The sequence below is a fragment of the Plectropomus leopardus genome, chromosome 21 (genome assembly GCF_008729295.1).
Source record: "Plectropomus leopardus isolate mb chromosome 21, YSFRI_Pleo_2.0, whole genome shotgun sequence".
Classification (NCBI taxonomy): domain Eukaryota; kingdom Metazoa; phylum Chordata; class Actinopteri; order Perciformes; family Serranidae; genus Plectropomus; species Plectropomus leopardus.
Genome location: NC_056483.1, coordinates 6,767,795 through 6,791,760, shown reverse-complemented (window position 1 = coordinate 6,791,760; position 23,966 = coordinate 6,767,795). Strand labels below are relative to the sequence as shown.

General features: G+C 39.0%; 1 long non-coding RNA gene across 1 annotated transcript in view; it reads left to right on the top strand.

Moving 5' to 3' along the window:
• Nucleotides 1–239: 239 nt before the first annotated feature.
• Nucleotides 240–23,966, top strand: part of LOC121960356 — a 34,124-nt gene continuing 10,397 nt past the window's right edge. Inside the window, exon 1 of the long non-coding RNA XR_006106971.1 lies at nt 240–330. This is a non-coding gene — a long non-coding RNA (uncharacterized LOC121960356). The remainder of the gene's footprint in view (nt 331–23,966) is intronic.

Below are 23,966 nucleotides of genomic sequence, written 5' to 3'. Positions count from 1 at the left end.
CAAGAAAATAATCAATATTAGCCGATAAAAACTCTTTGTTAATACCCCAGTTGAGTACCACGTGTATTGATGTCTCCACATTGTATATTTTGTCGTATATAATTAAAACTTACCTGTATTACTGTTTATAAAGAGCCGACTTTTCGACCGGCTTTCCAGCCTCGTCGTGACGTCACGCGCCGTATCCCGAGCGCTCCCCTGAGCGCGTGGTCCTGGTCGCGAGCACATGGAAGTGAGGTCGAGATTTGTGTCTGTGAGACGCGCGAGTGATCATCAGGAAAAAGGGAATATAAATGCGATAAAGCGACAAGAAACACTAATATTCAAGCGGTAAGAGCTCTTTATGTGTCTTCTATCGGCTGCCTTAATCATTTTTAAACTAATTGTTTAATTAAACTGATTAATACACGTGATAATGTGACAAAGTAAATGCTCTTTATCTTGAAATGTGCCTTACGTAAACTTCATTTAGAGGAGTAAATGTGATTGTAGGGATGTGAACGACTTTGCAGAGGTTTAATGGGATGTGAAACTATTGTTCTCAGGACAAGTGTTATTTTCGTCTGGCTTCTCTATTGTCTGTCCAACTCCTGTTAATACTGCTGGAGATGTTTATGCATGCTCTGTTCAGCCTATTGTGGATGCTTACTTTATTTATTACTGTATACTTTCTAAGCCTTTATTCTCCTTGGAGCACAAAGTCTAGAGCTGCTTGAAGCATTGTTTTATCTCTGCTGTCAGTGTGATAGTACAGATCATAACAAAAGATGATAAAAGGCATCAGTGATAGCATCAGGTTCTCCTGAAGGCTCTCTTATCCTGCATTTATGAGTGATTTTATGTGGAGGTTGTTTGCGTGCAACAAAGGGAGATTTCTAAACTATATATTTTTATTTTCTTGACCTGTAAGTGCATGTAAAAGCAGTTGATGGTGAGGTACAGCCACGCCGAGACATGGGAGGACCACAAAAGATGGGATTAGTGTGGATTCTTTGTGTGCACTTTCTGGGTGGGCAGGACGGTGTATTGTGAGCAGGGAGAAAGTGTGCTGTAAGTGGCTGACCTGGGTTCAAGCCTCCATGACAACGTACATCCACCCTGCTGGAGTTTTTGTCCAGGAAAGCACTGAATCCCTGTGAGGAGATGATGTAATTTTGGCAAAAGAAAAGAGACGTCCACAGAGAAGCATTTTATACTAAAACTGGGCTCCATTTGGGTGAAAAGTGAATGCTTTGTACGTGTCTTGGTTACAGATAACAGCTGCTTTTAAACCACATTTTTGTGGATACAGTACATTTGAGGTTACCCCAATTTTTACTCAGTCATTTAAATGTCTTTACACCTGCAAAACCCTGACAGAAACCTTGCTTCCTGTCCCGAAAGCAACTGGAGTGCCTTTCTATTTTTACAAAATGACCCAAAGTATTTAAAATGCTTGCCTAGATCTATTGTCAACGTCTTGTTAATATTTTCCACTTAGTTAGGCTTTATGAATTGAGTTCAACATTTAAAATCCAAACTGGCTCAGCATCATGCAAAATAACTAGTGTACCTGAAACTGATGCTAAAACTAACCCCAATTTGGCCCTTGATCAGTGTTTGGATGTGAAAAATTACATTAACTTAAATGCAAATTTGGCGCACTTGTATTAGGCTACTTGATTATTTTCTTTTCACACCGCTTTCTACTTATACTCTACTACTTTCAGAGGGATATACTGTATTTTTTACTTCTCTACATTTATCTGACAGCTTTAGTTACTTTACAAATTAGGATTTCTGCAAACAAAATGCACAAAGAGCTTCTACATATAAAGACAGTGTATACTAGTACAGCTGGAACAGTAAGTTGATTAATAAATTAGTTTAACTATTTGGATAATTGTTTGAGTCGTTTTTCATCCAATTATGTTTCCAGTTTTACAAATGGGAGTTTTTTTTATCTCTTTATAGGTATACTAGCTAGTTTGTTGTTTGTAAAGACACTTACCAGGGAAAGTAAAATTAAAATGCAACCCCAGGTTCACTCTCTTTTGGTGTTTGGCTTTGTTTTTTGGGGGGTGGTGGAGTGGTGGCTCTGTGTCTCTTGAGCACCTGTACCACTGCACAAATTACCTAGTAACTCCTAATAAGATCTAGCTTTTTTATTTTATGGATGCGTGACTTTTAGCCCATTTGTCAGCGCAATGCAATGGCAATGGCAGAAAATGCATATGTCTTGGCCCAAGCAGCACCTGAACACTGCTCCAAATTAGTCAGCACCCAGTTTCAAAGAGAGACTAAATAAGTAAGAGATATAGTCAAAGAAGTAACCACCGTAACATTTTCACTGGCCTCCATGCTGCTTTCCTGTTTTTACTAACCAGTGTACATATCTTTGGTCTACTGGCAATGGAAAATGAAACCCAGCTGTTTTTAGTGATTTTTTGCAATGTTTAAAACACCTGCACACACATACTAATTTTGGTGATAAAGTGGTAATGGATGCCTTCTGCTTACGGTCTGATACCTGGGTGCTACCTTTTTATAAAGCACCGACCTCACCTGAGCACTGTGGGGGTACACGCCCATAAATGTCCAGAACACAGTGGGTCATAAGTGACGACTGAGAGGGATTACTTCTGTCTATATTTTTCCCCCTAAAATCCTGCATAGTATACCCTTTAATGTACATTTTCCTCATGATACATAGTTTAAAAATATCACATTCTTGATCCTGCTACATCTTCTGCAGTTGAAGGAGTTAAATAAATAGGCATAGATGCAAACCCAGACAGTGGTTTAACAACATATAACCACTGCTAACAATTGTTTTCATTATTCATTAATCTGAACATGAATCCAACTTATCATTTGGTCTGTAACAAAGATCAACACTATCACAAATGTCTTGTTTTGTTTGACCAACAGTACAAAACACAAAGACATTGAAGTTACAGTGATGTAAAACTGAGAAGAAAAGCAGATCTGCACATCTGAGATGCTGAAAACAGCAAATATTTGGCATTTTCTAAAAATTCAAATTGTTTAGGGCTCTGAATTCACTTATTTCATGTAAAAAAAACAACAACATAAAAACATACACAGTTGAAAATGACAGTATTTTGAGAAAGATATTGACGAACACAGTTGAGTCACATCCACAGTTATTTCTTATTACTAGAGTAAGGAGGGAATTTTCACTTTCTGCATTGCTGTGATTACATCAGCTCTCGACCTTGTACTCCTCACTGCAGTGGCTTTGCAGTAAATGTTGTGTACGTCGTATCTTAGAGATCTGTGTGTTTTCCAGTCAGACTTCGACCGAGCCAAACTTCACTGCCTCGCCACAACGACTGCACACATACTTTTCAGATACTTTAGAGGCCCAGGAATACATGGAGGTCTGCTGTTATGTAATCTTTTCCAGAGCTGGAATAGATTAAAGCAGTTCATACTCCTGAAGTCAGAACTGCAGCCACTCGCCAGCTAGACTTTTCTGTCTGGCTGCGTCTCATTTTACAGCATCATTATTATCACATGACATCACTTTCCTCTTTGGGAGTACGCTGCCTCATTTGCATGCTCTGTTTCTGTCTCTGAGTTGTCAGTGTGTTTTTATTGGCGGTGACGACCTGTGTTTGACTGCCAATGTCTCGGCTGCACAGTGTTTTCATTTAACCACGCAAGAGTATCTAGGAATATGCTGCTCAGGAATGTGACACGTGTGCTGTTGAATGCAATGCCACCTCATACTTAAAGTGGAACTGAAGTTTGAATTCTCGTTTTTCGGTGCCAGTAAATCTAAACTATGATGATAATGCAGCCATTTTTCAAACCTTTCTTGAACATATGTTTGGAATTAGCGTGTAGCTTCAAACTGTTGACATTTGTGTTCCGGTGTTGCTAGGAGACACAATGTCAAGTTCTGTGGTTCCCTAGCAACTGCAGAAGCTCCGTGCGGGCTGGCGTAAAAAAAGTGAAGAAAGTGGAGGCTAGCGGGCTAAGCTAACTAGCTTCTGCTTGGAAAGTGGAAGTTGGTTAGCCTCGCTTGCTATCATTAGCACTAATTCCCTGCTAAACATTAACCACCATGTTTAACCATGTGTCTTTAAATGTGAAATGTTAGTGCAACATTATTGATTCTGTCCATCTGATAATCATTCCTTGCAAAAATTACCTTCAGTTTGACCTCTGAAATTCATTCTATACCCCCTAATTTTTTGTCATACAAGTTAACCTTTTTAAGACTTCAACAAATTGGTGTGATTTATATCAAGAACATAAGAAGGCAATAAGCAGCTTTGCAAGAAATGATTAAAAAAAAAAAATGCAAAAGTTTGAGGAAAAAAAGAAAATTTGCTGAAAATTGGCAAAAAAGAAAAGTTAAAAAAAATCAAGGGAATTACCCCAAAAAAAAGTGCTAAAATAATATTTAAATTTATTTCTGTAACATATTATTAAATATATAATTATGATAATTATTTATGCAGTTTTCTTTACATTTTCCCTATTTTATATTTTTATTTTTAACAGTTTCCAAAATTTTCTCTTTATATTTTTTAGGATGTTTTTCCTGTAACTTTTACTTATTTCTTGCTAATTTTGTGCCATTTCTTGCCAACATGCACATTGCCTTTTTTTCCATATTTCTGAAAGAGATCAAACCAATTTGCCCGATTTTAAAGGTTTAAACTCGTTAAAGGGGTCTGAATGTAGATTGAGGTTTCAAAGGGTTAAGGCTACAAATCGTCACATTTCTACCCTTCACAGATAGGCCTAAGTTGTTGTCTTTTTCATAACTTCACTGTTATTTACAAAAAATGTGCTTGAGATTAGAATTTGTCTCATGTGTTGTAGATCGTTGTACTGTATGGAGCCTCGGAGAGCGTTTGGAGCAGTAGTGTGGGGCGCTCACAGCCGTGTCTGGCTGTTATGTAACAGTATTGGTCCCTCTGGTAAATGATGTCATCGGCTAACCTCATGCTTTTTAAATACAGTTTGATAAAGAAAACCAATATATGAAAAAATGTATAAATTCTAAACTCCACTTTAAAAACTAATTTAAAACTTTTTTTGGCTTGATGTTTCTTCCAGATTAGCAGCATGCTGTCACACCACTCTATTCCCTCCCCTCTTAAGGTGTAGTGTTCACATTGAACCAGCGTAACCTCGCAGAAAGTCTTTTTGACAAGCCTTTTTAAAATCACATATCAGCTTTTAGATGCAGCACTGATGGAAAAAAGATGCTGAATAGTGTAGCTGGTAAGCCCTTTTTTTTAATTTGCATGCAGAGGACGTTGGTGCATAGCAGAGTGCATTGTCAAGTGCTATATTGTACCAACGATCCTCATCAAAGCAGGACGCTCCAGATGAATTAGAGTTCATTCTCCCACAGGAGTTTCCCGTCAGCGTGGTGTGTGCAGACCTCCACACCGGAGGCCAGGAGGAGGGCAGGGTTTGGATGCCAAGTCGTGGTGAGGGAGAGGAATGCTGCAGTATACAGAAGATACAGTTGTTTATTGAAGGAAGTTCAAATGTTGACGTAATTATCTGTGGTATTTAGCTGTGGCTGATTTTATTCCTGTTGCTTATTCATGTCACATGACAGATTGGCGTATATGTATATAAAGCAAGGAATCTGTGACATGTGGCAAATGTTAGATTTGTACATAATAATAATGTCCAACTGTAGGACAAAGATGAGATTTCCTGCTTTTCTCTTGTATAGAGAAAATCTTCTGTTTACTGACTGTTGCCAGCAATCTGAAGATGCCACCTTGTGCTTTGGTAAAGTTTTTGATGGGAATTTTTCACTATAATTGGACATTTTATACACTAAATAATCAATAAATAAGAGAGAGAATAATCATTAGCTGCAGCTGTACTCACTACTGTCAAACAATGTTATCTCTTGTGTTAATGCATTCCTGAAGATACCCTCGTTTGGCGTCATAGTTTCGATTAATTGCTCTAGCTTCAGTCAGGTGACTTGCATTTTGCATTTTGAAAATACCATGAATACCAGGTTTGCAATTTGGGACTAAACATATATGTCTTTTTCTTATGTTTACAAGTCATACAGAGCAGTAGTGTCAGTGTTTAATCACGTTAAAACCATTCAGAAAAGGAAATTACTTTATTTCAATCAGTCACACTGATGTCCAGCTTTGAGTCGCTCCATACGAGTGAATAAAATTGATGTCATGTGATCCAGACAGAGCTCAATGTTCTGGCAATTTTAAAATTGAATATATGAAATATACTGATATTGTCAGATCACTTTTTTCTGTTAGAAATTTTCAAGTTGCATCTACAAAAGCAGTTAGTTGAGGGACTTATCATGCTTTCCTGCCTCTCCAGACACACCAGCTGTGAGTCAGTCCACCACTTTGGTCCCACTGTCTATAAACAGATATCTGCAGATGTATGCAGAGAGAAGATTTTGGTATCAGAAGCGTTATGGTTTCTGTTTGTAGTTCACTTGTAGTCCAAGAAGCAGGGTCAGACTGGTAGCGGGTTGGCCCGGGCAGTTTTCCTCGGGACCAGCCCCCGCTCTGAGATGCTACCAGCCTCTATGATCAGATCTGCGTTCATAGCAATGGTCCTGTACTCCCAGACAACAGACCATATTAAAATCAGGATTTACAGCGCAGAGTCACTCAGTTATAGCCAAATAAGACATAAGTGGTACAGCGTTATCACTGGCAGTTTGCTGATAACTGGCTACCTCCGTTAACTGTCACTACATGAGCCCTGCACGAGTGCTATCACCTGCCGAAAAGCTGCGATGTCACTCGTCCTCAGCAGTGTGCAGCGCCCTCCTCTTCCTGCCTCTGGCTTAATGTTACTCCGCTGGTATCAGCCTGCGTCTGGAGTGCTTTCTCTTATTGTCTGCTCCCCCTTTTTGTTTTTTAGCTCCTTTATCCATCTGATTTGTATTTTCATTCCACTGGCTCTGCTCTTTGTATCTTGATTTCATTTATTTCCCGCCTGACCTGCGGCAGAACGCACTGGCCGAAATGCAATTTTGGAACCCATTAGCTCTTGTTTGATGATGATTTAGCTTTATATGAGCTTTTTTCAAAAAAATCTGCAGGTATCTGTGTACAGTGATTAGCCGAAATGGCTGTTGCATGGAAGAGAAAGTGTTGGCTTGATGTATCGATCCTTACCCCCCAGAGGCGTTGTTGACATCAGATGTTATACAATGGGATCTGAGATTTGTTTCGGTCCAGACTGAAATATGTCAACAACTACTGGATTGGTTGCTATTTATAGACATTTATGGTGCCTAGAGTGCACAGATGATTGAGAGTTTAATGATCCCCAAGATTTTCCTCTGGCAACACCAGCAGATTGACATTTTTTTGGGGGGGAAATGTTTCCACAGCTAGTGGATGAATTCGCTTAAACAGTATCCCCGCTGAACTAACTTAAGGGATCACCATTTTAATTACAATTTGCCAAATATGAAAGTTAAATACCTGCAAAACTAATGAACTTCAGTCTCAGTTGCACTCTGCCTTTAGTGTTATGGAAGCATGCACATGCTAAAATAAGCTGGTGAACATGATGAACATCACCGCTAAACAAAGCTTCACTGTTCCTCAAAAAAACAACTTATCTGGAAGCATAAAAGAGCTGCCTCTCCCTCATTTGGGGCAGGAAAGATGTTAAGCTTAAGCATGTCATGGAAAAGAAAAACTTGTTTCCATCAACCAACGCTGCTTTCCACCTCTCGACATCTGAGACGTCCCTCACAGAACTACAACAAGCACCAACATTTCTAGTAAAACCTTGTTAGGATTTATTGTTTTTTTTGTGGTTTAAATAAACTTGTCCGCATCTGTTTTTACTAAGAAAGTGCAGTCTGGCGTGTGCTTTTTTTAAAAAAAAAGAATTATTGTCAAATAAAAATACTTTTCTTCGCTGTGAAAGAATTAGTTGGCTCGCAGTAATTAGTCTGCATCATATGTGTCTTTAAAAACTTTTAATTTCTATTAGCTTTAGCCCTCTACGCTGCCTGCAGGGACAAGTAGTTCATGGGAATATTATGATAAAATGGGCCCCTGGGAACAGATATGCAAAGGGCCCCATAACGTCTCCCACATAGGAGTCAGACACACAGACTTTTGTGTCTTCTTGAGGTTGTTTTGTGTCTCTCTGTTTTTCTTTGGGTCTTTTTAATCTGTTTAGGTATTTTTTGTCTTTTTTGGGCAGTTTGTGTTGCTTTGTAGTCATTTTGTGTCCCCTTATGGCCATTTTTTTGCATTTTTATAGTTATTTTATGTCTTTTTTTGGTTGTTTTGTGTCTGTTTGTAGTCGTTTGTGTCTCTTTGAGGCCATTTGTGTCTTATTTAGGTAATTTTGTGTCTCTTTAAGGAGATTTTGTGTTGGTTTTTGGTTGTTTTATGTCTTGTTTGTTTCTTTACCGTTTTGTGACATTTTGTAGTAATTTTGTGGTCTTCTTTGTCTCTCTGTTGTTGTTTTGTGTCTCTTTGAGGTTGTTTTGCAGATTTTGTGGTTCTTTGAGGTTGTTTTACCTGTTTTCGTGTCTCCTTGAAGTAATTTTGTGTTTTTCTTTTTCATTTTGTGTTGCTTTCTAGTCATTTTGTATCTCTTTAGTCATTTTTGTTGTTCTTTGCTCATCTGTATAGTTATTTTGTTACTTTTTGCTGTTCCTTTGGATCTCTCTGTGGTCATTTTGAGTCTCCTCTTGGTCAGCATTGATTTGAATAACATCTTCCCGCTAAGAATCACTTCATATTTAACCTCTGGAATCTCATGTGAATTCCCCCAGTTTCCATTTTAAGTCACTTCAAAGTTAGAAAATGTGAATGATCCTTCATATTCTGTTTCACTGAAGTTTTGTCACACTTACATCAGGCGTAATGCACAAACCGATGGTGCCACATTTATGGCTGTACTGTTATATCTAATGGAAAATTGTACATACCATGCGTTTTATCCGTGTAATTCAGTGAAAGGATCTAATGTAATTCATCGCATGACAGCTTCTTGCTTCCTCTGCTCACTTCAAGTAGCCCGGCGCAGTTTATGCCACCGAGTGACACACTGCTATAAACACACAGGAGGTCTGAGTTAACAATCAATCATAAGAGAGCGAGGAAACGTGATCCTCAGCTGCTGTCTGACAGTCAGCCTGTGCAGCCCGGCAGGTAGTTGTTTGGTCGCTCGCTCCAAACAAACAGCGGCGTGGAGGGCAACATCAAACTCTGCCCCACTTCCCAGGTTCTCCGGGTGAGATGAGTCACACTCGGCAAACAATGTGTTTGATTTTGCTGTCAGTTTACCTCAGCCATGGAGAGAGAGGAGAGAACAGACACAAACTGTTTGACTGACCTACATACTGTGTTTATGTGTCCTGCCGCTGTGCAAGTGGAAGGACTTTGAGTTTGAAAGGAAACATGCCCACACAATTTAATAATCATTGTTGAGCTGACAGAGCAGAGGAGGAGATGGATAGACACCTTTTGTTAGTCCGTGGCAGTGAAAGGTAAAGCCCACATACGTTGAGATGATGCTGATGCGTGCCAACTCTTTGCAAAGACAAAGAATAATCTAACATTTTACCAGAATTACCACTTAAACCCTTTTCACACATATCTGTAATGCTGCCAGCTTTTTGGCAATACCACAAAGGTTTTGTAATGACTCTTATCAGTGCTTCCCAATATGGGATGAATCTGAAGGGTCATGAAATGGTTACCGGGGCAGAAAATAAGAAAGAAACACAATTTGCTACACAAATTACATTTTCTGTATTCTATACAGTCATCTCTGCGTGCTTTGTGAAATATCATGTACCTCTTCAGGCCTCTAAAAAACATTTCTGTAATTATGTTAGTTTAAGTCCAAGGGGTCCTATTATGCATACAAACAAAATGAATAACAAGAAAACAAAGACTTTACGGAAATGAAAAGACAAAACACAACAAAAATCAACATTTTAACCAACACAGAACAATGTCAACACAAAATCATCGGAGATAAAAATAAATGTACACAACTCCTTTAGGGACACAAAGAGGCCATGATCAAATATTTGACCAGCAAAATATAGTAGAGTAGTTACACACACACACACACACACACACACACACACACACACACACACACACGTATACATACATAGAAACATATCGACTATACAATGTGTTGTGAATAAGGATAGTTCATCTGAAACATGAACAAATTGTTCATTTTTGATATTAAGATAAACAGTGTTTAATGTGTGGTTAGTTTTAGGCACAAAAACGACTTAGTTATGGTTAGAAACTGCTGGAAAAGCAGCAACGTCTCCACAGCCGAAACACAACACGTGTGTTTTGTGCCTAAAAAGTTGCTGAAAACACAGCAATAACTCATTAAATCACAGCTGGTTTTGATATTTGTTGGTCTCAAACAGTGGTCTGCAGCTCGGCAGGCATGTCTGTGTCACGACATCCACCATGACCTCCACGTCCAGAAAACAAAGTCAGCTTTTATACTGTCACTTTGGAGACGTTGACATATGTTCAGAGGTAACATATTTGGAGTTTCCAGAGATGTGCAATGCAACATTTTCATTTGGCAACTGGGTTGCTAAACATTATTAACATTATTCAAACATTACAGAACTGTTATGGAAAGAGCTGCAGTACATGCACAGTATTTGGCACCTGATGAGGTACAGGTAGCGATGGCACTAGTGGAAACAGCGATGAGTTGGACAATATTGACATGTGGTAATAAAATTGTCCCCCCGAGTACGCTTACGGGCTGAATTAACATTTTGTGTCTTCTTGAGGTTGTTTTTAGCCTTTCTGTTTTTGTTGTGGTCTGTTTGAGGTTAGTCTCTGTCTTATTTAGGTAATTTTGTGGCTTATCAAGGTACTTCAGTGTCTTTTCTGGTCATTTTGTGTTGCTTTGTAATCAATTCGTGTCTCCTTGTGATTTTTTTTTTGTCTCTTTGCAGTTGTTGTGTCTTTTTTTGGTAGTTTTTTTTGTCATTTTGTTACTCCTTGTGGTTGTTTTGTGTCTTTTTGTAGTCATTTTGATTCTCTTTATAGTTGCTTTCCCCATTTTATGTGTCTTTTAGGTAATTTTGTTCATTTGATGTTTTGTGACACTTCATAGTCATTTTGTATCTCCTTGTGGTTGTTATATGTCTCTTTGGGGTAATTTTGTATTTAGTCTTTTTTGTCTCTTTGTGGTTGTTTTGCCAATTTGATGCCACTTTGAGGTTCTTTTGCCCCTTTTGTGATTCTTTGAGGTTTTTTTTTACCTGTTGATGTGAGTACTCACGTATTAGTGATGGATTTTAGTTTTCAGTTAAAAGCCTGTGAACCTCTGTGGCTTAATTCATCATGAGGCAAAAGGGATGCTTGAGCCCTGCGCATCACGAGTCCAACCAACACAGAGATCCCCTAATAAATTTCTCCAATAATGTCATTTATTAGTCTAAATGTAGACTTCTGTGTTGCTGCCCCTCATTGACTGTTGTTTATCTTGTTAGTATCCCCTCTGTCTCAATGCTATTTAAAACCTGGTACCAATGCAGTGTTTAAATTAATGTTTACTTAGAACGTGTGCTCCTCCACATAAGTATTTGATTGGTCTATTCCTAAATTTAACTGCATTGCATAAGATGAGCCAGGTTCACTGTTTTGCTGGATGATCTTGTATCTACTTACATAAGACTTTTGCATCCGCAGCCCTGACATGAATGTGGAAGCTGCATGTTCTGACGCAGTGCCATTGTCAAACAACCAAGCCAATCAGGGCTTTGTACAGTAGGTGGTATTAAGATTAGGGACGTTATCTTCGTGTGCCAGGGCCCCCAAAAAAGGCAACAGATAAATCACCATGAAAAACGGCAACAAATAAAGACAGATGCAGCAGTACAGGTTGGTGTGAGTCGACTTGAGGAGATAATAACTCTTAAATCTGCACATTTTTGTACCAACATAAAAAATATCACCTGCAGCTCCTTTTTAGCTTTCACGCCGACTAAAAATGAGGGCAGCGAGACAAATATTGTACTTGTTTTTGAGGGCAAAACAAAACAAATGAATGAAACTTATGACAGTGCTAAGACTAATGAATGAAGCAAAACAAAGTGGCGATACAGTCTGAGCGTGATTTATTCAACAGAGATTTCAGCTGCTTATTAGCCTACAAACCCAACAGTGTCCAAGCATTCTTATTAGGGCAGCAACCAGCGATTTCATTCCTTGTTGCTTATTTTCTCAATAGCTTACTTGTTTGTTTGGTCTATAAAATTGTCAGAAAGGTTGATCACTGATTCCCAAAACCCAAGTTGAAGTCCTCAAATGTCTGTTTTTTTTCCACAACCCAAAGATATCCAATTTGCTGTCATAGAGGAGGAAATAAACCAGAACATATTCACATTTAAGAAGCTGGAATCTGAGAATTTTCTACTTTAAAAAAAACAAAAAAAGAATCAAACCAATTAATTGACTATCAAATAAGTTGTCGATGAATTAAATAGTTAAAAACTAATCAATGAATTGTCTTCATTATGTAGAGCATTTTTGCAACTAGTGCTCCAACTAGCAATTATTTTCATTATGAATCATTTATTCTATAAAATGTCGATGTAAAAATTCTGGTCACACTTTCCCAGAGGCCAAAGAAATGTCTTCAAATAGCATTTTTTGGTCCAAAAAACTCCAAAACCTAAAGTCTGTCATTAATTTACTACATCAAAGGAAAGCAGCAGATTTTCACTTTTATGATGCTACAATCAGCAAATGTTTGACATTTTTTGCTGAAATGGATTAATCAATTGTCAGTATAGTTGGCAATTAAATTTCCTTCAGTGGACTAATCAATTAATCAATGAATCGTTGAAAGTTCTGTTTGCTATATTCCCACTATAAACTGTTGGCATGAAGCTGAAAATTAGTTTTATTTCCCTCTTTTACCACATGTTGCATGTGGAAAAAATAATGAGAACACATTTTTATTGACTGACCCAACACGACAGGAATGTCCAAATTAACTGAAAGCTCATCCACAGAATTAATTGGTTTATTAAAACATCATTGTGCAGCTTTTAGTTGATTATTTAGTCTCATTCCCAAGTCATCAATTACAGACATTTTGTGTTGGTCACTTTTTTTTCATTATATCATGTTGCTGCAGCCTTTTACATGAATGTAATGCATTCAAATCAGACCTGAGCTTTGCTGGAAATGTTACAGAGCCATAACTTTGTAAGATTGCAGTCTCACTTGTATTTATTGAGCTTTATTTGCAGTATTTTTGGTGTCAATACCAGTTTTTTTGTCTATAATTACAGGCCAATCATCCTTATTTATTACAAAGACAAGCAGACAACGACACATAGTATCACATGTTACCAGCAGAGTTCACAGTGCAGTTTAATGATCATTAAAGCACCGTTAATGAATCATTAATGGTGTCTTGTCAGTGCCAACTCTCTCCGTCACTCATCAGGGGTTGGAGGTCAGGCTGCTGTCTGTCTGGCAGAATTCATCAGTCTGATTAAAAGTCTCTGCAAAAAGGTTCAATGTAGCTTCCACTTCATATTTGCCAAATGAGGAACCGTTTAAGTGCAAAGGTGAAATCCTCGGGTTGTAGGTTGTCCCGTTTTGAGCTGGAAGTGGGGACTTTCTCACCTTTCCTCTGTCTTGTTGTGTTATTCAAAGTGTGCTGGTGGTGAGAAAGTGTGAAAGCCGCCGGCCTACAACAGAAACCACCGGCCGGCGACGTCTGCGGCTGTCGTACGGTGTGTATAGGTGTCACGGGACATCCTTTGACACATGGACTTCAGCCCGGTGTTCGTTCAGACAGCCTCGGGTTGTCACTCAGTTGTCTGTTTGGATGAATATAGGCAGGCGGCAGAGAGTTTGAGGCAATAGTGAGTCTGCAGGAAAGATAAAGATATACAGGTTTGTGTTTACGGTGACATTTAAAGGTTTTGTGCGATGCCTTCAAATGAATTGACTCGGTTTGGGATTATTTTAAAGTGCATTCACGTCACACTTCACAGAGATCAGCCTTCGTTTTTTCCCCACTCGGATCTGATGGGGAGCCTTGAACACACTGATCCCGCTCCCTTTTGATGTGCTGACTGTCTGTCCCCGGGGTGGTTTTGATTGCCTCTTTACTCCCCTCCTATGTAAGTCAATAGGAGCCAGCTTGCCATCTGTGGGAATTGATACCTCTGCTGAATCATACTATTAAAGTGCTCCTCCATCTTCCTTTCCACTGTTTCTGCCCGCACCCTCTCACCCCTCTCTCTCCTCCCTCCCTCGTCTCTCTCTTTCTGAGGGGACATGTCTTATCTTACTGCTATGCAGGAGATGCGTCTGCCAATTGGGGCTAAGGCCGCGTTCAGACTGAAAATAGACCACCGCATTACAAAAAAGTTTTCGATGCCGGTGAGAAGATGAGATACGAACGTCATAGTCCATTTTTAATTATGCACACATGCGTTTTAATGCTTATTAGATCACACATGCCACAGAGGTTAGAGTGCTGTGAGGCAGGATAGTACGACGCTGGGAAGTTAATCCTGAGGCAAATCATATATCTTCATATAAATATACCTCAACAGTATGATGAGTTGCAAAGGTTTTTCTAGCGTGCCCAAACTGTAGGGCTGAAAAAATGAGTCACTTAATCAATTTTAAAAAGAAACTGTCGCAATTATTTCATTTATCAATTTTTTTTGTGGTCATTTCTCAAAAGAAAATTACAGTATCTCACATGTGATTTGTCTAGTCACATATGATAGTAAACTAAATATTTTTGTGTTTTGGACAAAATGAGAAATTTTAGGATTTTACCTTGGGCTGTGGGAAATGATACTGGCAGTTTTCATAGTTTTAAGTAATTTTATAGACAAATTAACCCTTAAGAACCAGGATAGACATCGGTTTTTCTGTGCTGCATTTATCTTTCACATGCGTTTAAACCTCTGAAGCCTGAGAAAGTGGGTTTGATTTCTCGGGAAAGAAATCAAATGGTTTGATTTCTTTGGAAATCAAACCAACCAAGCCGATTTCTTGAAACATGGGAAAAAGGGGATGAGCAACTTGGCAAGAAATGGCCAAAAAATGAAAGGTGACAAGGAAATGACTTGAAAATTAGCTGTGAGGAGATTAATAGATATTATTCCAAAAAGGGGGCAAATCGCCAGAGAACTACATTTATGATGTTTGTAAATGGAAAATTATGTTACAAAAAAAAATCAAAATTATTTTACTTTATTTTTGGGCTTCCTTCAGGTCATTTTCTTGCCTTTTTGGCTTATATTCAGGTATTTCTTCTTGTAACTAGTCTAATTTCCTGCTAGTTTTTGGGCCATTTCTTGTTAAGTTGCCTATTGCCTTTTCACCATGTTTTCGAAAGAAATCAAGCCAATTTGATCAGGTTTAAAAGGATTAATCAAGACAAGAAGCCCAAACCCAAAAATCTCTAATATGTTAGTAGATTATTTTTGTCAGACCCTTTGTCCTTTTAGGCAGTAAACTGACTGGTTTCCAGTGGCAACCCCAGCCCCTCGGGGCCCCAGGCAAAGAGGCCCTTCTCGGCTCTGACGGTTGCACTGACGGTTACACCTAATGGTGTATGTATGACAGTTACAGGTAGCTAGCTAACTGTCCCACAAATGTTATCCAGCTGTCAAATGAAAGCCAGAAGGTGCTTCACTTCAGAGGTTTAGGGGCAGCACCGGTGCTCTGTGTAATGCCTTTAAGGGGGTTTATAGTTATCATTCAAAATGTGTCAATGTGAGCCTGTTCAGACTTAGTATTAGTATGTGTTTCAGTGATCTGAATGCATGAGGACAGCCGACGCCCATCATTGTTCACACCTGTGCCTATCGTGCTTCTCCAGCTTGTGTTCAGATGTCGTTACTGCCCCGCGCACAGTTATTACGTCCACACTTTTGCTGGCTGCTGTGTAGCATGCTTGCTAATCACGTTAGTGGTTGTGTCAGTACAGCTGGAGGTTTCGCTGTCAGCAGAATTTAACACGTCCTTGCATTGGGCAAATGATGGATGGTCACGCAACACTTTGTCCAACGTGACATAAAATGAGTAAGTTACAGAGCATTAGCACGCTGTCAAAACAACAAAACAACCACCACTTGTACTGAAAAATCGTTGAATATTCACATTAAACTGACAAATCCTCTTCGACAAGTCTGAGTCAGGTACAGCCCTACCCGAGACAACAGGTGCCCCTTTTTTACAGTTTTTTGGGGGCTCCAAACACTTGCCTGGTTTGCCACTCATGACAGTTTGCCCTTGCTGGCTTTTGACCAATTTAACATTAAAATGGGGAGAATCCTCATCATTCAGGCAAAATAGACCAAATTATCCTTTGATTCACTAGAAAAATGATGAAATATTAGAGGAAAGTCTAGATGTTATTCTGTGTAACAGGTATATGAAACGGTTCCTCTCCTTTTAAGTATATCGTGACCCCTCAGATTTATCTCTCAGTCTCTTTTAGGGGTCTGTACCCGTAGCTTTGGATATTTTCGAATGATTTCTAATGATCATTGCGAAACCGTCTCAGGAAAGTTATTGTCAGTGAAGTGTGACTGATTTTTAGTTTTCAGTCAGTCAGCGCTGAATAATTCTTACAGTCAAACTCAAATCTTAGTTAAGGGTTAGCTGTTTCAGAAAGCTGATTCAAGCTGCGGTGTTTTGGTCACTCGGTACTAAAGCAGCTTTAAAACAAATGTTTGTTTATTGGTGGGATTAATGACAGCCTGTAAATTATTCCCCTGCTCCTCCTGTGTCACTTTTTTAAAGTTATTCTTGGATGACAGTTGTGAAAACATCGATAGCGACAACAGGGGAACAGAAGCTGCAGCCAGCTGACACCTCCAGCCTCTAATGGAGATACAGTGTGAGGAGGAGGAGGAGGAGGAGGAGGAGAAGGAGAGTTTGTGGCACTGCTGACTTGTCACTGCGAGCCCAGCAGGCTCATCCTGCTCCTGATTAATGGAGCTGTCTGCGGGGGCCTCGCAGGGGAAGAGCAGGGCTGGTTCCCATTCACTGAAGCCCCCGTTTATTTGCCCACAACAGATGGGCCCCCTGGGGCCCCTGGCTCGTTTGCACCTCATGGGCTCAGCATCCTTCATCTTAATCAGTGAACAGGTTCTTGAGCAGGAGCCACCTGACCTACAGGTGACCTCTGCGGCTCGTCCACCTTCACAAAGTTACTCTCAAACACAACAGCTCATTACTTCGCTATCCTAGGGTTTATTGTCTCTCTTCCTTTTGTGTCCTCGCTGTGCAGGAGGACGACACACCGGCACAATGACAGATCTAATGCTGCCGTCCTGCAGGATCCGACTGTAGTGTGATGCTCAGGCATTCAGATGTTAGTCACATGTTTGTTTGTGCAGAAGTTATATTTATTCTGCTGTCATACATACAGTTTGTCTTCCATATAATAAGCAGCACTTCTCTGTAGTGTTACAATCCCAATTCATGTTCACCCTAAAGAGCAACATGGACATATTTAGGGACTGTGTCTTGTGAGGAGTCAAGTGATTTATCTTGTCTTTTTCTTTTAATTGTGACCTGATTATCTTTTGTTCGGAGCCTGGGAGGTGACATTAATATGGTTTTTATTCTTTAAAACGCTTCTGTTTCACGCACTTGTGATCACTAAACCACACATGCTTTTTAAATAAAGACTCATGTGGAAGTTATTAAACGCATGTGCAATTTATAAAACTGGTGCGGGAAATAGAAAGCATGCGTGCATTTTTGAAAATAAAACCAAACTGAGGTCACCTCCTTGGCTAGTTTTGGCTTTTGACAGTTGGCAAGGAATTGTTTAAAAGTGTCATTTGGTCTCTGGGAATTGGTCATGTGCACTTTTGCTATTTTTTACATTATATGGACTAAATGATGAGTCCGATTCAATTGTACTGGTAAACACAGATCTGATATGCTGCACTGGTTTTGACCTTGATGTGACTGATCCACATTGAATACAAATTTGTCATGAAGGTCATACTGAAATCAGTTAACTCAATTTGAAATGCCACAGAAATGTTGCCTTCGGGCCCAGACACACCAAACCGACATCAGAGAACGAGCGGCGACCAAGGCCAACTGGTATGGTGCCTCATGTTACCTGTGTCTCAGCCAAAAAGTTGCACATGATGAACACACCCCAAAGACTACAGCCAACTTGATATTAAAAATTTGTTTCAGTCTTCACTTAAGTCGTTTGTTTGCTTTCTTCATTTCCATTTCTTCTCGTGCACTGAGCTGAACCGCGAATAAGAGTGATTTCACTCACAGACATCTCCGACACTTTCAGTGTCGCTGAACTGACGTAGAAACAAGCTTTGTGTGTCAGGGCCCCACTCAGAGGTATATACACCGTATTCATTTCGGAAAAAAGGATATTTTATCAGTACCCAGTACCTTTAAGCTGCATCCTTAAAAAATTGATCAAGAAAACCAGGGCTGCAATCATGAATTATTTTTATTTTTTCAATTTTTCTCAGCTGATTGATGAATCATTTAGACCGTGAAACATCTGGAAATTGTTATTAAAACGTCTGTTAGAATTTCCCGAAGACATCCATTTATATATCACAGAAAATTGAGAAAGCCAGTAAATATTCATATCTAAGAAACTGAAATCAGCAAGTTTTTGATTTTTTTTTCGTTTTAAAAAAAATGACTCAAACGATAAATTGATAAGCGAAACAGTTTCTGTTCTGCTATTCTGCAAACCTCCCAGTCCTCTCCACCATATGTAGATATGATACATTTAATTGACGCCTCTCAAGAGGATTAAGATTGAAGAGCGTCTCAGACAGTCACAGCTTAGGGTCAAGAAACTCTCTTTTGGATATGACTAGCATGTTAAAGTAGAGGTAAAACAGCCAATTAAACATTTTCTGGTGTTTTTGTGCCAGAATGGTTTTTTTTTCCATGTCTGCATAACATTATGCACTTGTACTTGTAAATCTAATCACCGGCTTCTGCCAAATGAGACAACTGCAGCACCAGACTGAAAAAAAAAGCTCCGTCCTAGAAGCGTCTGTGCTCCGCCGAGTCTCCTGAGCCTTTCATTCACACAGCAGATTGTCTTTGTTTGTCTCAGATTCATGATGAATTCTACATCTTGGACCGAGGAGACAGTTTTGAAACTGCCTGTTAATTGTTACAAATGTAGGAATCCTTTTGTTTTAACCCTCAGATTTTTTTTTTTTTTTTTTGAGAATTGAACATGTCTTATCCCCCGCTCTCCTCTGTGGTGACATTGGACATTGTTTCCGACTTCCTGCTGATGGCTGTTGTTTCTTTTCACTATCAGGGAGAAGCAGGACGGGACTTTTTCAGTTGCTGCTGATTCACCACAGATTAGATTGCTGTCCGCAAGCGTGAGATTGCTCAGTTTCACTCTCTTACATTACATGAGCCGTTTATCGTAAAGACTTTATACATGAGTGTTTTGACTGCAGAATTTACATAAAAGGCTATTTTATGTCTTATAAAGTGTCCTTACATTGATTCAAGGCTGTGTCCAAAGCATTTGTGACAAATTTAGCCGATTGAACTTACTACCAGCTTCCTTCCCCTCATTATTTTCCCTGCAAGTTGAACCCTTTTTTTCTACTCAGTGTGGAGTAAAACAGATGCTTCATTTGTGAGAATTAGCCAGGTCTCTTAATGTAAACTGATTAAGGATTAGGAGTAAGAGAGTGGAGTCAATCCTCACTCTTTCAGTCCTGTCTCACTTTTTTCACATCTTAAGTATCACTAAAAAATCTCTTTGCACCCCATTTTTGGCTCAGCGAAGCTTTAAACTGGCTGGAAAAAAATGTCATAGGGGCAGTTTTGATTGCAGTGCTTCAGAGAGAAGCTTAAAGCTTAAAATCCAAGAGATTTTAACACCTCTGACACCATTTGGCAAGCACTAAATACAGGTGAAAGGGTTAATTGTTGTTGCTGTTCTTAGTGCTTTGTTCTTGCAGCACATGGGCAGTTTACACAGATAACAGAGGAAGATTTACCACTTGAATTTCTGAGTAATTAAAAAAAAAGTACCTCCTTGTTTTCACAGACGGAGACAGAAGCTGACTTCACATCTCTAGTTGGTAAATGTTAATTTGATATTGATTAGCTTTTACTAGTCAACCAATAAAGATAATACCTTCATGACTTAGTTCAACTACTGTTGTTTACTTTTCAGCATCTCCTGCTGACTTGTTTTGAAACAAGGAGTCTTAAACAGGCCCTTGATGCAGTAGACTTTTATATACAAGGAGTTTGCCTTGGTATTTAGTTTGGTGCATGAAAACAAATACTGCAAAAGTCATCAAACATACATTTAAGATAGAAAAATCCACAACAAAAATATGACAATATATTTTAAAAACATGTCAAATGTACAATATGTTTGTTTTTAAATTGAAGTAGCTGTACAGTTCTTTTAGGAATGTGCAAAATATTGACCAAGAATGTGAAACTTATATGCACTTCAGAGCCAGCGTCCACTTAAAAAAACAGTCATTTTACCTCACTGAACACTGGAGCTGCTGGTCTACCCCTGCCTCAACCAGTTTGTTTAGATTATTGTGTGACTTTGGTGTTTTTGAGGGTTAGTTCATCAAAGTCACACAACAGCACAATAACATAATAAAAATAATAATATTGAGGCAGTGGAAGACAGCAGCTCCAGTGTTCAGCGAGCTAAAATTCTGTTTTTTGTCAATGGAGTCTGGCTTTGAAGGAGAGCACAGATAAGTTTTACTTTCCGTTCAGTTCCCTGTCAGATAGAGTGTGTGTTTAGGAAATATGGAGCACACAACCGGATAAATGACACTTTCATTACACTGCATGAGTTGTATTGAAAGTTTTTAAACGGATGTTGTTTTCTTAAATCAATCAAGAATTTTCCCCAATTTTGCATTTTTCAATAACCACTGAGGCATGCCCAAAAAATTAAGCTTTGTAGTATTCCTTTAAAGCTGACATGTGGAAGGCTAAAAGTCAACATCATCACCAGTTGAAAAACTGCAATTTTTATTTTGCAGTGTAGATCTTGTTAGTTGTTTTATTATTGAAACAGTGAAAATACAAAATCAGATTCTTATTTTCATATTTTAAACATAGACCAGTTTGACTGCTAAGTTTACAAACTTGGAAAAAAAAAGACAGAATCTAGATTTTGGCATTATTTTTCCTATTTTCTAAACTGCATATTGATATTGTCACATCCAGGACTATTGCTTTTGTGAGTGTAGCTTTTTTTTCATGTAATTTGTAATTCAACACGTATTAAATACTCCTACCTTGGATGTAATGTCTGGTTAGGTTGCTATAGCAACAAACATGCTAACAGACTCCGTTAACAGAGTGGACAATACACAGTTTGATTAATTCCTTACATTTTCACTCTTTTGTTATTGCTTTTTGGAGAAATTCAGAGAAATCCAATGTTTGATGAACCTAGTTATGGTTGCTAAGCTATGATTGGATAACCACTGTTTTGGAGGAGGGATTAGAAAACGGTCAATTAAGAAAAAATGAATAAAACGAGTTCACGCCTTTTGTATACCTCCTTCTTTTGTGATCGTGAATGGCGCTCGCAGCTGATCAGACGGCTCTTTGTCCGTAATACCCTCACATGGTATTCCAGCCCACCTCCGTTTAATCTCTTTGGGCCTGAGCCAACTCTAAATGCACAGATCGTCTCTTTTCACAGAGACAGCAATGTCAGCAGGGCTGCGCTTCTCCGCTGAGCCCCCTCGCGCAGACCCCCGGGTCCCTGCCTGCCATGCCCTGAAAAGGAGGTTGAACCTGTGGGACCGGCGCTGCGAAGTGGCCTGGTACTCATCAGCCGCTGGAGGTGTTTTGTCTAAAGCTTTTTTTTTTCATTCATTTACTCTGCTGTGTGAGTGCGCCTTTAACATTAAACAAGCAAGAGCCGACGTGTAAATATTTAGCCTACCATGTTTGAGCGAGTTCAAAGACGGCGGCAGAAATGAATGAGTGGGGGGGGCGGCTCCAGCTTCAACCCAGATAAAAGAAACTGGATTTAAACGTCCATAAAGAAACTTCACAGCTAAACTTACAGTTTCATTGTGAAAGGGCAGCGATTAATCACAGAGCCGTCTTTAATGTAGGACACCACAGCTTCCAGTTTGTCCCCTGAGTTTCCCACCACCAGTTGTTGATTAATGTGCCTCAGATTTAAACTCCACTGTCCTGTAAAGCTAGGTTAGCTATTCGGTATTCCTCAAAGTGACAGGCATGCTGGGACGTGTGAGAGAAAGGGTCATGAGGGTGAAAGGTCACGGCATGAGAGGTCATTTTAGGCTCGAGTTTGGCCACTGTAACTGGAAAACATAGGCTGGTTTCCACTGTCTAGACTGGTCAAAAAGGTCATGACCTTTTTTTTTAGGTGTGGGAGAGGAACAGTTAATGTGAGGTAATTACACTTCCTCATTTTGATTCCTTATAAAGTAACTTCTCAGGTGAAATGATGACATGATTTTATTTATTTTTTCATTCATATTTTATGTAACTTTTGTCATTTTTTTACCTCAGATGAGCTGTAGTCATCCAGTTAAGGTTTTTCATCGTCAGAGAATACATTTGTCACGTGTCACTTTGGTATCTTTAAAGTACATGCCTCGACTGTTTCTGTTTTTTCCTCGGGATTCGGAGCTTCAGCTGCTGCCCCCTGGGCACAAAAACTACACGAAATTCCTTGTGACATTTAGATAAATCAGATATATCTTTATTATCTACAGCGTCGGATGGTTCACAGTGGGGTCGACCAGATGAACTGACAGCATGGAAAATGTCAAAGCTGTCAATGAAACAGAAATGAACTTAAAAGACCAAGAACGTTTACATAAAGATGTTTAAAGATTTAAAGTGGTGGAGGAAGTTTTACTTAGAGACTGTTCACCTCAAAATCCAAAATACAACACTAGGTAAGCGGGTAAACTAGGTAAACATGCAATTTTGATTTTGGGGTGAATTGTCCCTTTAACTTAAAGTAACAATACCACAGTGTAAAAATACTCTGTAACAAGTAAAGGTTCTGCATTCAAATCTTATTAAGTAAAAGTATTAGCATCAAAATATCTATAAAATACCACAAGTAAAAGTACCCAATAGGCTAAATGCACATTTCAGAATCCTAAATATTATAATACAGGATTAAAATTATTGATGCATGTATTTGTTCATCATTTTAATCTTGCAGCTGGTAAAGTTGGAGCTTATTTTAACTACGTGATATATCACTGGGTCTCTTAATTTTTATTAATACATCATTATTTATTATTTGATCGTATGTGGTATTAATCATTTAAATCAAGCTGACAAATTTAGTTGAACAAAAGTACAAGTTTTGGCTCTGAAATGTATGCAGTGTAAAGTGAAATGAAAATACTCACGTTAAGAAGAAGTTCCTTAAAATTGTACTTTAGTAATTGTACTTTTTTGGTATTGCATCACTGGAACAGCTTTTTGGCTTGAAATGAGGAGTTTTGCTTCATTTCGCTGCTTCTGCTATAAAGCAAATTAGGAGCTAATAAAGTGGAAAGACCCAAATTAAATTTCTTTCCCGTTTTTTTTTCTTTTCTTTTTTTCTGGGAATGATAATGGTGTCATTCTTGCAGCAGGAAATAAACACAGTGCCATCAGAATGCTAATGTGAGGCCCGGTTGTTCATTTATTGGATTTGTGTGGGATGTTCCTCAGTGACTGGAAGTGAAGATGAAAGAAGAATGAACGGGTTGAAACTCGGCGAATGTCGTTGGGAACAGACTGTCTTATGTCAGCGTGACGATCCGTCTATAGGAATCATATGCTCTCTCCTCTGTTTCCATGTTGTACGCCAATTTCACACAAATGTACTGTTTTCAGAGGAAGTCAGGGAAACAATGCACAGTGCGGAAACTGCTGGTGGTTTATCAAGTTAGCTTG